This window comes from Manis pentadactyla, chromosome 1, assembly GCF_030020395.1.
Source record: "Manis pentadactyla isolate mManPen7 chromosome 1, mManPen7.hap1, whole genome shotgun sequence".
NCBI classification, from domain to species: Eukaryota; Metazoa; Chordata; class Mammalia; order Pholidota; family Manidae; genus Manis; species Manis pentadactyla.
In genome coordinates, this window is record NC_080019.1 from 126,841,552 (window position 1) to 126,856,934 (window position 15,383).

A 15,383-nucleotide genomic window follows, 5' to 3' on the forward strand; every position below is an offset into this window, starting at 1 on the left:
TGGGCATCTGAATAGAGACCAAGAAAAACATGCTAATTCTGTAGGTTTCCCAGTCATTTGCAAATTTGCCTTTCAAAGTAAGAAACAGCCAGGAAGGCGAAAAACCAGGCTAGTGGTTCCAGCGACAGCCTCCAAGTGGAGACATATGCTCTTTTTTCTTTAGAAAAAAAAGATGAATATTTTTTCCTGGCACAAAAAAAAAAAAATCTAGTTAAACATCTCTTTTTCCCAACAGGATCAGGTCATTGAAATTTAATATCACAGGCTTGTTATAGGGCCAAGGAGTTACTGGATGGGAGCTTTTTAGGTGTTGAGTGGTAGGCAAGGCCTTTCGAAGTCTGGCCCATGCCCACCTCTCCATCCTCCTCTCACTATCCCTTCATTCTAGCCATACTATGTGATTTGAAACTCCTCACACTGCTCCACTTCTCAAAGCTTTGTGCCGTCTCTGTCCTCGTTCAGAGCCCCCGCCTCTCTACAGCATCTCTGATTTTTCCCAACTAGGAATAATCACTCCTCTCATTAATCTGGACCCATGCTGTCCAGTTTGGTAGCCACTAGCCTAGTGTAGTTATGAAACACTTCAACTGTGGCTGGTGCAAATTGAGGAGCATTGTAGAATGTAAAATACATACTGGATTTTGAAGACTTAATAGAGAAAATGAACATAAAATATCTCATTAATCCTTTTTTAGATTGTACATAAAATGAAAATATTTTGCATTTATTAGGTTATCTGAAATATCATTAAAATACATTTCACCTGTTCATTCTTATCTTTTCAATGAGGCATACAGAAAATTTAAAGGTACATGTGTGGCTTACACTTATAGCTTCTCTTACATTTCTATTGGATAGTATTGCCCTAGAACTTGTCCATCTCAATCACTGAACTTAGCGAATTCTCTGGCAATGTTTTGACCTATCTCTGCTAATAGACTGATTCTCATTAATGGGAAGAGGCATGTCCTATTCATTGTCCTTACTGTCTACAACCACACCCAGAACTTGTTAGACACACAATAAAAATATCTGCAGAACAAATGGAAATGAAATAATAAAAAAAAATTTCAAGCAATCATATAGCTCAAGTTATATTGTTAAGACACATTACTATTGAGTAAAATGGTGTGGGATTATATTTCTTCATTTTTCCTTATGGTTCTTGGGTGGTTTTTGTTAATCTATCACACAAAAGCTATGAAACTCTAGCACTAAAATTATGTTACTACTACTTTTAATTCTAAAAATTTAATGATTTGCTCTGCCACCAAGAAACATAGGATTCTTTTTGGTACATTGGCTAGTCAGCACAGCACCCCCTTAATGAGAAAACAGTGCAGGTGTTCACATTTGTTTTGTTAACCTCAAGAAGACAAGTAGTAAATAAAAATAAAACAACCTTATTATTCCCATATAAAAATATATTTATTCATTATTTGTGTAAAGAATGTGTCTTTCAGAATACAACATAGTATTAAACATTATTTTTAAAAAGTCAATTCTATTGTCAACAGTGGAAGCCTAGTGGAATTTATCTCTCCAGTTATGATGCTTGAAAGTGCTGTAGAAAGAAAATAATAAAAAGAAATTAAGCCTTAGAACAATAAAGTCCTCTGATTATCAAAGAAAGATTCAGTTTTACTTCCTAGCGTACACTAAGTATATTAAATATTAGCATATTTTATGCAAATTTTCACTAATCTAAAAATTCTTAGTTGACAAAAATGACTTAGTTTGGGAATATCTGACTTGATCTGGGTTTTATTATGTATGCAGATTTTCCACGTTCACACTAGTGAAAGTACAATGGGAAGGGCCAATAAGAAGCCAGTCAAGGCACCCTAAGGTTAAGGTAATCAGGCCATGGGTCATTAGCTTAAAGATTATCAAAACTGTTTCTGTTGAAAAATAAAATCATTCACTAAGATCCAGTTGTGAATTGGTAACGTCCTGTTTAAAAAGTGCCTGATTAATAAACAAAATATGCAATTATTTTAAGGACAATACTACTGTCCTTTAGGCTGTAAAATATATCCATGATGGAGCCATGCACTAACCACCTGAACTTCAGAAGGTTAGTGGATCTATAGGAGCCTCAAATTTGTCTGCAAGATTACTTCGCTAATCCTGAGGCCTGTTTCACAAAGTTGTTATGCGCTTGCATTGTGTTATGGCAAGAGCAGTGAACCTGGATACAAACAGTCTAAGCCCATTTATTAATTTTGCTTCACTAGACTTCAGTTTCTCATCCACAAGTGAGAATTTTGGATTAGATGAACTTTAAAATCAATTTCACTTTAAAGTACTTCTCAAAGAAAATACTGTTTGAGCAATCATATTACTCATGTGATATTCTTTAATATTGTTAAAATATGTTGTCTTACACAAAGTAATGTATAAAACAGTATTTAATAAACTCTCAAGGACTATAAAAACCGAGGATCTGTTTATATTAGAAAGTGAAGTTTGGACAATTAATTATTTTATTATATCTCTTTTACCATGATGAAAACCAAGACTATGAACTCCATAGTGAAAGCATTTGAAGAATGACACTGCACAGTCTAATATCAGGTACAGATTTATTTTAAGAGTTTCATCTTAGTGCCAGTTTCAGTACTATGGCTAGTCATTGTTTTATTGTACACTAGATGAAAAAAGTAATTTTTAAGTTTCTTGAAAAGTGAGCCACTATTGGAAGTGCACATCTAGATGATAGCTATAATTTATAATTGGAGAAGTTAGGACTTCAAGTGAAGTTCAAGCTCAAATTCAGGTGAAGTTCAAGTTCAAGTAAAATTCCATTTCAAATTAAGTTGAACCTTACTTGATGTACCACTATATAGACCGTTCTTACTAGAGTAGCTACTTACTAAATCTCTATCTGTGCTCACATTCTTGTTCATAACTGTTGGGGTTTGCAAAAACATTGAAGAGTTGGGCTCAAATTTTCTGAGTTTCCCAAATTCCAGAGTAAATTAGTCACTGCAAAAAAATCTGTGGTCCATATATGCTGACTTTCATCACAAGACAGATTTGAGACACTTCTTTTCTAATTTTCAAACTAGGAGAGACCCTCCCCTCAAAATATGGAATAATTAACATTTTTAAAAGACATGTACTTTGTTATAAATTGTTCTACAAATCTTCATAATTTTTCATAACACTGCCAGAGATATCTTTGTAAATCTATAGATGTTTGGATCTTCCCTCTGCTTTGAAACATTCAAAGATGACCCTGTTGCTTTCAGGAAAAACCCAAATTCCTGATTACAGATGTACAGTCAAACTATCTTACAAACCCTGCCTTCTCTTTCACCCTCAAAGGCATCTTATGCCCAAATTGCACCACTTACTTTATACTTCATTTTCTTTCATGCAGCCACACTGTCTTTTTCTTTCCCTTTGTATCAGATATCTTTCTAACAGAGTTTTCTTCACTCATATATCCCGTGGTGGAATTCAATTCAGCTTTTAAGGTCCATTGCAGTATCACTTCACTGTTACACATGTTCAGCCCTGCAGACTCAGTAATATGTCCTTCATCCATTCTTCCATAATGTTGTGTAGAGTATGGAGCACATAGAATGGTGCCTCAAACACAGATGGTGCTCAATTAATATCTGCTGAATTTTGAATAATGATTGGCAACTCAACCCCCACTTGAACTACTTAGTGGTCAGTAGCGCACTCTCTACAGCACATTACCCGAGGAACAATCACAGCCTCGGCTGCTTACTACTGGTCCGCCCAATTCACTGAGGTTAATTAACACTGGGCAAGTTTCCTCTGCACTTTTGCTACTTCATCCTTAAAATGAAGCTATTTTGTGATGATTGAAGGACTTTACAAATGTAGAACATTTAGAACAGTTCTAGCACATAAGAAGCTTTTAATGTTTAAATGTTATTGCTATTAGTTTTGTTCTTAGAAGTTTTTTTTTAATTTGGTTCTTACTTAAAATAGGGTTTTATAGTTGGTGAAGTGGAAATGACAAGAATACTGATAGAAGTAAACCCTGATATTAATGGCCAGGAAGAATTTGTGTGTTCTTGCAGGCTTTGTAGAATGAAACAATTTAGGGAAATTCTATGGTCAGATTAAACATAAACTCACTCAGAATTAAAGGGAACATCTCAGAAATGAATCTTCACTTACATAGTTCCATATTGTTACAAGAAGAAAACAAGCTTTAAGGTGATAAATAGGGAGTTTGAGATAAGCTGAGCATTTAAAGTGATTTAAAACAGCAGTGATTTTTAAATTGTCTCAATAAAAATGTTTATATTTTTTTCAAAAAAATGAACGAAAATGTGAGTAGATTTGAAGCTACCTATTAGTTATTTTCATGGGCAGTGACTAGTGTTTTCTACAATTTGCTCAGTACAAGTAAGTCATAGTCTGTGAGGTAATTATAAAATTGAAGCATTCATAAAATAATAATAATTTTAAAAGAACTGTTTTAAAATTAAGGCCTTAATAAATTCATGGTAATTCTAAAAAACAGAATGCATTCATTGTTTTCTCTAATGGTAAGTCTTTTTTTTAAAGTCACTTTGCTTATAACCCACAAACTAGAAAATACCCAAAAAAGAGTGATCAAGGTAGTATACAGGCATAACTAGCCCTATTATACTACACAGTGAAACCTATTAAAATGTATTCCCTGGAGGAGTTAAGACTTAAAAAGAATATAGCTTCTTATAAATATGTGAACCAAAATACTGAACTTACAAATATTGGAAAATGGAAGAGTGACAAGACTTACCTTGTGACTTTCCTAAGGCTAGGGCTGGAACAGCAGATGGAAGCTATAGGGAGAGCAGTATCAGGTAACTATCAGGAAGAATTTCCTGATAACAAGGTCATGGCCTACCTGTTGTTGAAGTGAGCCCATTCCATCACTGGAAACTTAAAAAGGGAGACCAAATAAATGTCTGAAGGAATTCATCAGACCAGGGTCGGGTTCAAAAGGTTTACTAACCAAAAGGCACAATTCTACTAATCAGAAAGAACAATAGCTATTTCACCACAACAGACACCTAGATTGCACAGCCAGCCCGCCATTAACCGAAATAGACAAGGAAGCCACTTAGATGTTGTAGCTGTACTATTGTTGAGCATACATGACATAAAAGGATATTCTACAAGAAAGTGACTTTTGGGGAGTTTTGGGTGGCCCTAATGCTTCCTTAGTCTTCTTTACTTTCATGATGCACACTTATTCCTTGGTGATTTCCGCTTGTTCCATGACTTTTAATACCATTTAGACACTGGTGATTCTGAATGGGTATCTCTAGACCTATGTTCTCTCCCATTGGCTCCAAAATTCAAACAAAGTGAAAGCCAAAATCTGTATAATGGCCTTAAAGAACCTATAATGAGTCCCTCCGGGTGCCTACCACCATTACTTCTCTGACCTCATCCACTGCTTCTCTCTACCCTGTCCATCTCATCCCAGACACTTTGGCTTCTTCCTTCTCTGACATGCCAAGCACACTCTTAGTTTAGGAATTTAGCAAAGGTTAACCCCTCAGCTTGCAATGCTTTTCTTCTAAACATTCCCATGGATTAATCTATCACTCCTTTAAGTCTTTCTTCAAAGCTCACCTTTTCAAGAGTGCTATACCACTTTATTTCAAATGTTATCTTCTAATGTACATTAATATATTTATATTATATTATATTATAATTTATATTATAGTATTATTATCTCCCACAAGAATTACACATCATGAGTGTAGGTATATTTTTCTCTTTTGTTCATTGCTATACTTTTGACAGATTTCCTTATTTTTTACTCCTCAGCAAATATGTATTCTTTCTATGGAAAAAATATACTTTACTGACCTAGTATGTTGAACTTGGCTCTCTTAATTGTTCTGGTCATTGGAATATGGGAAGAACTGATAGTGTACTACTTTAGAACAAAGACTTCCCTCCATGAAAAGAGCATGTCCACGGTAGCTGCTGCATTTCTGAGCATGTTCCTGGAATGATAGCCATAGTTAGATGTGGATTCTATACATGCCTAAGTCTAACTCACCCTAGCCTGCAGAACCCAGCAGAGTGGCAGATAGCACACAGATCCATGAGCAAGACACACACGATTTTGAAGCCCACTAGGATTACAGGTTATGTGTTATGTGGCACAGCCTCAGTAAAAAGCTGACTGATGTATGTCCCAATACCTATGTTTAGTACATAGAAGGTGCCTGATATATGTTATTTGAACTAGTTAATAAGTTAAGATTAAATGACTCGCTAATTAACCTTTTCAGGCTCTCCTAATTGTATATAGTGCACAAATTATTCACTAGGCTTAATTTAGGTACTTACATACTCATTTAAGTCACTCAAATATCATTGAGTAAATTATTATTCAGGATAGTAAGTAGTATTCCAATAAGCTGAAAGAGTACATGTGTTTTCTATTAACTGTTTATTCAAATGATATCCACATAAAACAAACCAAGTGTTTGGTTTCTTTTAACATTTTAGTCACTAACATCAAGTGCTTCAAACGTCAAAACTATTTATTTTTTAAGGCATAAAACTGATGAGGATGTTGGTGGTCCTGTCATTTCAGTGATCCTACCAGCCAGAATGAATGTACTATTCAGTAACTGAATCTGGTTTAGTATGATTTATTATGCTGTGACTTCACTTTCAGTAACTTTCACATGGAGGAAATTTAATTTAAAGGAAGTGATGGATTTGAGAAGATGCTGTTTCCGTGATTTGGTAATGAACCAGATAGTCATATGCATCCATATTTGAATGCACTCACTTAAAAAATTGTAGAATGCCTCCTTCCTGTTTTGCTTTCCACTTTATTCCTGCTTTTTGACTGACTTCTCTCCTTCATGCTCTTGTTATTATTCTCCTTACTACTTATTCCTTTTAAAAGGTCTTGTTAACACTCATTAATGAGTGTGGTTCAAAGCTCCAAAGCAAACAAGCAGCAGAAGAAAGCGGACTAAAGAACTGGAGTTTGATTTCCTGCCAGGTTTCAATGGCTCTCAACAGCAGCTGGGGCACCAGCCAGATTCATAGGAACTGCTACAAGGCCACCCCCGTGTTAGCCTCTGTACAAGAATAACCGGAATTGCAAGAACTGTCCAAACATTTGAAAACCATCTTTTCTTGGAATTGTTTTTCCACAGCACCAAAAAATGTATTTACATTCTCTATAAAGATCATTTATTTACTTCTACACTGAGTTTTTTGCCTCTCTCTGAAATGGAGCCACCCTCAAACCATTATAAAGGAACATTTTGATTCTCAACTTTGATGAAAAGCCTTAATGTGAAGGTCATTAACAAAAATATTGGCATCTCTGGATGGTATCAAATTGACTAGGGAAAGGCCTCTGTGTGTAGAGTTTTATCTGATATCACTTGCTAATCTTACTAAAAGGTTTTGATTTTTAATTTCTTACTCATGAAGATGGGTCTTTAATTCCATTACTGTTTGCCTTGCTTTGTGCAAGACGTAGACTTCATAGTATGCATATATCACAGACATGCATTTATAAAATTAATTAATTTTTTCCACAAATATTTACTGAGCTTGTATAACACATCAGAGACTATTGTAGGTGTTAGGAACATACAATGAACAAAACCGGAAAGAATCTGACCCTCCTGAAACATGTTAGTAAGGGAGAGAAACAATGAATATGATACAGAAATGTAATGTATAAAATGTTCAATAGTATTAAGCACTAAAAAGGACAATAAAGTAGAAAAAGAGGAATTTAAAATCTCTACATTACAATTTTAGAAAACTATATACCAGAGAAAACCTATATGAGAAGATACCATTGAAACAAAGACCTAAAGGAAAAAATATTTTAAAAATATTTTGTCACTACAAATGGAATCCATTTCTTTCTGATGGTTAAAAAAGGGTAATTCAGAAAATCCCACAGAAAATATAAATAATCATCTATACTTCGACCATTCGTAGTTAATCTTTCTTAAAATGATAGTAGATTCATCCTAGCTTTTAAGTATGGCTGGGCTTAATGTGTATGCGTGTGTGTGAGAGAGAGAGACAGAGAGAGAGAATGAGGAGAAAAAAGAAAGAATATACAGGTTATTTAGAGAACTGGGACACTACTCTTATGCAAGTAGTCTTTGAAAACAATTTTTAGAACTTTTAAAATTTTGTCATTAAAATTGTACTGTGAAAATAATTGTGCATATATTCCTGCACATACCCTTGATAATTCTTTTCTGAATATTTCATGTCAAAATATAGAGATTTTATTTTAAATTATTTAACTTTATTATTGTGTTCATTTGTTATGTCAGTTTTTAGTGGTATGACCAGTATTTCAGAACAACTATTTACCTGCAGTTTCATAATTTGGACACTTTAAGCATCAAGAAAGAGAAGATCTAACTCAATGGACTTAAACAATAAGGAGTTAATAATACACCCAAAAACACATAATGAGATTTTTCAGAGTTGCCTGATTTAGGAGTTCGATGTTGTTTCCCACTCTTTTACCTGCATAGTGATGATTTTTGTCCTCAAGACTTATACCCCGTGTGAGCCATTAAGCAACTGTCTTTCCGCTTCAAAGCCAAACTTTTGCACTGGGCTTGTGATGCCCCATACAGCAAAACACCTTTCTGCGACGTCAGGAGGCTCCCTGTTAGACTCTGCCAGTAGGGGGCGTGAGAGACGGCCTGGACCCGCAGGGTGGAGAAGAGACGCGCTGTGCTACTTCTAGTTCCCATCAGGGAGCCAGGTAAGAACTCTCCCCACAGGTAGAGGCAGTTCCTTCCACCACTGCCAGGTGATTTCAGTTTGCGGGTGCTCCTAGTCTCTGAAGCAGTCTCATTTCACCCTCTGAGAGACCAGAGACGGCTAGCTGGTGTTCCTTCCTCAGAAGTGTTAACAGTAGCCATAAGACCCCTTCATCCAACCTCAGAGTTTAATAACTCCAAACTTTTTCCTCTGTTCCCTCAGCCATAAGAAGATGCTTCCTATAGTTACCATGCCCATTATATTAATGTTCTATTTTTTGGTTTTTTAGTTCTCCAATACATGAGTAATAATTATTTACATTAATTCTTCTTTGTTAGAGTAACTGCTGTGGTTTCTCATTTCTTACTGGATCCTATCTGATACTATTTTTATGGTTTCAAACCTAAGTTCCAAATCTTTACACAGCAATACCCTATGACCAGGAGAGAATTCCCTTTCTTAGTTCCTTTGAAGAAAGAAGAAACCTTTCCCAGAAGCCACCAACAATATATCTTCTATGTGTCATTTGCAAGATGTAAGTCACAATGGCATTTCTTAATCAATCCCAGGCAGAGTACAGAATTACTGTTATTTAAATAAACTAATTAAGATTTTTGGCACAGGTTGGAGAAACCCAGACTTCCCTGAAATGTATGTACCAGATCAAATTCCTAAAAAAGCTAAGGGTTTATTTTTAGGAAGGAGGGAAGGAAAGAAAGAAGGAGGGTGGTAAAATGCTGTCCAGTTGATAGTTAACAGCGTCTGCCACCATATTTTATTGGAAACCTATAAATTTTATCTCTCAAATAAAAGCCTAGTTTAGCTTGTTTTGCTCTAAGAAAAACTTCAGGTTGTAGAACTATGAAAACTCTAATATTGGATATCAAATTTCCATATTCCTGAAGAAACTCCACAGAAGAGGATGTTTGAAAATTTTTTATCTGAACTTGAGAAAAGGTTGTGCTCACATAATTGGACATACGCTCAGATGTGATCCTCTTGGATGACTGACCTGGTCTTACAGATGAATCGTCCGGCACCCAGAGTTAATGAAGTGACTTTTCAAGACCTCAAGCGCTGGCAGGAGCAGAGGCAAGCCAGTGGTTTCCCGTGATAACACTGACTGCACAAAGGAACCATTTTATATCGTCTCTCCACTGTCATCTGTCAAAATAACAGTGGCTTTTGGAATTGTCATGCAGTATACAGTTGAAACGTTTCTGATATGTCTCAGTGAGCTAAACTTAATTCCAAGAAAAGCAGAGAGGGAATCTCATCTAAACAAAAAGTTATTGGCTTTGGTAATGTAAAAAGACTGCACATAAATAATTTGTAAAAGCAAAGTTACATGCAGTGGTTGAAAAACCTCAAGTCACCCTCCCCCCTTCATTTTTTAAAAATTATTCACACAATAGAAACTCTTTTACTATGTTTCATCATATTGTATCAAGTCCTTACAACAGTCCTAGTAAATATTATTATTTTAATGTTATACCTGATAAAGGGGAGTGCAGTGAGGCCAGGTGCTTTACCCAAAATAGCAGAGGAAATTAAAGAGTCAGATCTGAAATACAAGTATCATTTTGATCACACAGGACACTCATTCAGGCTACTCATTTATATTTGGAAGCAAACAGCTGATTGATTAAAAAGCCTGTATCAAAATGGCTAACTGGATTAGATGAACTCAAGAATTTAGTCCAAGCCTGAAAAATCTTTGTTTCCAGACCTTGAACATAACCGGAGTCATCAAGAAAACCTGACTATTTTATGCTTGTATTTAGCAGCACATATGTAATGCATCATAGTGAAATTATCATTCAACATGAATAAAAACAAATGAAAATTTAGATATACCACATTTTGATGTAGCCTTACTCAGGATTTTTCAGTCCTCTATGATACTGATAACAGCTTTGCCATATCCTTACTCCCATAATAGTCATGATATACTTTCATGATGACATTGTTTAGAAAGTATCTATAAATTTTTTTATAAACTCTGGATTTGGGAAAAAATATAGAGAAGAAAAATGTTATCAAAATTCTTTCATGTTTAATTTTTTCAAAATTTCTCAAGTGGAGAAATTGTTATAGGCAAGAGTCTCTTATATTCAAAAGCTTGGATGCTCTGAATCAGGTCTTAAAACTGGTCTGTTAGCTGAAACACAATGGAAGAACTTGGTAAGCAACTTGCTCACCTTACTATGCAAACAGTTTAAAAGAGTATGATGTTTTTAAATAGACTTCTCAAGTTATTCATTCATGAATGGTCATAGAAAGATAATCTGATTATAAAAATGTAGTATGTATCTATTCAAAATATCAGATAATCTAAAAAGAAAATAACTTTGATTTAAGGAAATATTCTGGATTCAGTAATAGTTAAGTTCTCTAAAACAAATGAAATAGGGGTACTATTATGTCCCCAAATGGTATAGGGAATCAATATTTGTTATTCTAGCATTTTCTTTCTCAATTTGTTGGTTAATAATCAAATCCATATTTCTATGATTTAACCACTGAGAAAAGTGCTAATGTATAATTACTATGCACCACCTTAGCTATTAGTCACTGAGCAATTCATTGTTAAAACTCATTCATACATATTTTCCATAAGTAATTATAGGAAGAGAATGAGGAGTCCTGTACTTTGAGAACACCAGGGAGAATTCAGCACTGAATAATGAAATGATTTGTTGGCTTATCTCATTCTGGTTATAACATAAACTAAGGTCTTTTGTGTTGTTAAATTTAGCAGCAACCTCACCAGAAGAAGCCTTGATTTAATGAGGAAATGAAATGAAAAGAAACTAGCATATTTTGTTATTAAAAGTTTTCAATAATAATTTAAATAAATTTGATAGTAATAACCTATTACTAAGAGTATAAATGAACATAGAATATTTATCCACTGATGGCTTAGAAGATGATCTCTCATCTAAATCATTCTGTGAGCCAACTTAGTTGTTGTTAAAATATTTTTAAAGAAATTTTATAAAGTGTCTTCTTTTTTGTGTATTCTCATTGATCAAATTTTTTATTTCAAAAATAGCCCTAAGTGTAAGGACATGCCATGGCACCATTTTGAGCTGAAGGAAAATTTATGGCACTTGGTATTTCAAAAAAGTCTTTTCATGAACTTAAACTTAAAAATCACTGTTATTAAATTATTGGATAGTCAAATGTATCAGACATAAACAATTTTATCTTTCATATTACAAGAAAGCTGCTATAAATTTATTGTTCTTTATGTAGTAGCCTATTCATTTCTTATATTATTTTGAAGTTTTATTTAGACACTTTCTTCATTAGCAATATTTCAATGTATTTAAATTTAATTTAGCAGCTAGCATGTGTCACTACTGAAAAAAAAGAAATCTCATTTTCCCAAAGACTACAAAATTAGAAAATGAGTCTTGGAAATCACAGTCAGCCCTTTGTTCATTTATCCCATTCCTTACTAGTAATTTCCTGGGGATATACATTTTAATGATTCTCTGTGATACTTACACATCCTTCCTGCTTTCGCATTGTAACTATACTATTGAAGTGAGCCATGAGAAATGAAAATAGGCAATAAAGAGAAGTAGTAGTGGAAAAACTCCAGTTTCAAAAGAGGAGAAAGATGAGGAAAACCAGAAGTCTATATGTTAGAAAATTGCATTCATAACTTTCAGAGTTTTATTAAAATGTGTAACTGATGCAGATTTGTAAATTATATACAATGTTTTACACAATATTATATACAATAATTTGTAGATTATTTTGCAGAATAATTTTAATTGATAAGTTCTTGAGATGCACTACAAAATATCCATAATATAAATTTTTAGAATTCCTTTTTACTTATGGAAGTCTCTTGTCAGCACCAGTTGCAAAGATTCATAGTTATTTGCATATTTAAACTTTCTGGATTTGACTTAATTATATTTGATAGAGTAATAATTGCTGTATTTATTCTTTCTTTGTCTTCTATAGCAACTGGAGACAGGATAGCTTTGGCTAAGTCACAGAACAAAAATAGCTACTTGACTTAAAAATGACCTGTTATACAAACTGGTCTTAAGACCCTTTCACAAAATAATAAGATGTAAAATAAGATGTCAAAAACATGAAATGGCAGAGGAGACAAGGGCTTAAAAAATATAATGCTTTAAAAAAATCTCTTGAATATAAACATGAGCAACTTTTTCCTGAACAAATCTCCTTGGGCAAGGGAAAAAAAGCAAAAATGAACAAATGGGACTACATCAACCTAAAAAGCTTCTGTACAGCAAAGGACACCATCAGCAGAACAAAAAGGCATCATTCAGTATGGGAGAATATGTTTGTAAGTAACTCATCTGATAAGGCGTTAACATCCAAAATATATAAAGAACTCACACACCTCAACACCCAAAAAGAAAATAACCCAATTAAAAATGGGCAGAGGATATGAACAGACAATTCTCCAAAAAAGAAATTCAGATGGCCAACAGGCACATGAAAAGATGCTCCACATCACTAATTATCAGGGAAATGCAAATTAAAACCACAATGAGATATCACCTCACACCAGTAAGGATGGCCACCATAGAAAAGACTAGGAGAACAAATGCTGGAGAGGACGTAGAGAAAGGGGAAACCTCCTAATCTGCCGGTGAAAATGTAAACTAGTTCATCCATTGTGGAAATCAGTATGGAGGTTCCTCAAAAAGCTAACAATAGAAATACCATTTGACCCAGGAATTCTACTCCTAGGAATGTACCTGAAGAAAGCAAGATCTCAGATACAAAAAGACATATGCACCCCTATGTTTATTGTGGCACTATTTACAATAGCCAAGATATGGAAGCAGCCTAAGTGTCCATCAGTAAATAAATGGATAAAGAAGATGTGGTACATAAACATAATGGAATACTACTCAGCCATAAGAAATAAACAAATCCTACCATTTGCAACAACATGGACAGAGCTGGAGGACATTATGCTCAGTAAAATAAGTCAGGCGGAAAAAGACAAATACCAAATGATTTCCCTCATTTGTGGAGTATAACAACAAAGCAAAATTAAAGGAACAGCAACAGACTCACAGACTCCAAGAAGGGACTAGCGGTTACAAAGGGGAGGGGTGTGGGAGGGTGAGTGGGGAGGTAGGGAGAAGGGGATTGAGGGGTAATATGATTAGTTCACATGGTGTGGGGGGCTGGTCATGGGGAACACAGTGTAGCACAGAGATGACAAGTAGTGACTCTGTGGCATCTTACTACACAGACAGTGCCTGCAGTGGGGTATGGGGGGGACTTAACAATATGGGTGAATGTAGCAACCAAATTGTTTTTCTTGTGAAACCTTCATAGGAATGCATATGAATGATACCTTTTTTTTTCATTTTTATTTATTTATTTGTTTTTAATTAAGACATTATTGATATACACTCTTATGAAGATTTCACATGAAAAAACAACATGGTTACTATATTCACCCAAGTTATCATGTCCACCCATACCCCACTGCAGTCACTGTTCATCAGTGTAGTAAGATGCCACAGAGTCACTATTTGCCTTCTCTGTGCTACACTGTCTTCCCCGTGATCCCCCACACCATGTGTGCCAATCATAATACCTCTCAATCCCCTTCTCCCTCCTCTCCCTCCCTCCCCACTCACCCTCCCACACCCCTCCCCCTTGTAACTGCTAGTCCCTTCTTGGAGTCTGCAAGTCTGTTGCTGTTTTGTTCCTTCAGCTTTGCTTTGTTGTTATACTCCACAAATGAGGGAAAACATTTGGTACTTGTCTTTCTCCACTTGGCTTATTTCACTGAGCATAATATCCTCCAGCTCTGTCCATGTTGTTGCAAATGGTAGGATTTGTTTCTTTCTTATTGCTGAATAGTGTTCCATTGTGTATATGTACCAAATCTTTATCCATTCATCTACTGATGGACACTTAGGTTGCTTCTATATCTTGGCTATTGTAAATAGTTCTACAATAAACATAGGGGTGCATATGTCTTTTGAATCTGAGAAATTATATTCTTTAGGTCAATGACACCTTAATAAAAATGTAATACTTTTAGAACACACTTGAACTTAAGTGACCATCAGTTTAAAATAGATTGCTATATACCTTTTACATATGAACGTCATGGTAAGCACAAACCAAAAATCTGTAGTAAATACACAAAAAGAGAAAGGAATACAAACATAACATGAAGGAAAGTCATCAACTCACAAGGGAAAAGAGCAAGATAAGAATTGTAAATAACAGAGAACTACAAAAACAACCAGAAAACATTCAACAAAATAGCAATAAGTAGGTATCTACCAATAATTAGTTTAAATATACAATCAAAAGGCATATAGTAGCTGAGTAGATAAAAAAACAAGACCCATATATATGTGGCCTACAGGAAACTCACTTCATATCTAAAGACACACACAGACTGAAAGAGGAAGTATAGAAAAAGATATTCCATAAAAATGGAATTAAAATCTGGGATAACAATATTTAAACAAAATAGACATTAAAGACTGTAAAAAGAGACAATGAAGGATATTACATAATGAAAAAGGGATCAATTCAACAAGAGGGTTATAACATTTGTGAATATCTCTGCGCTCAACATAGGGGCACCA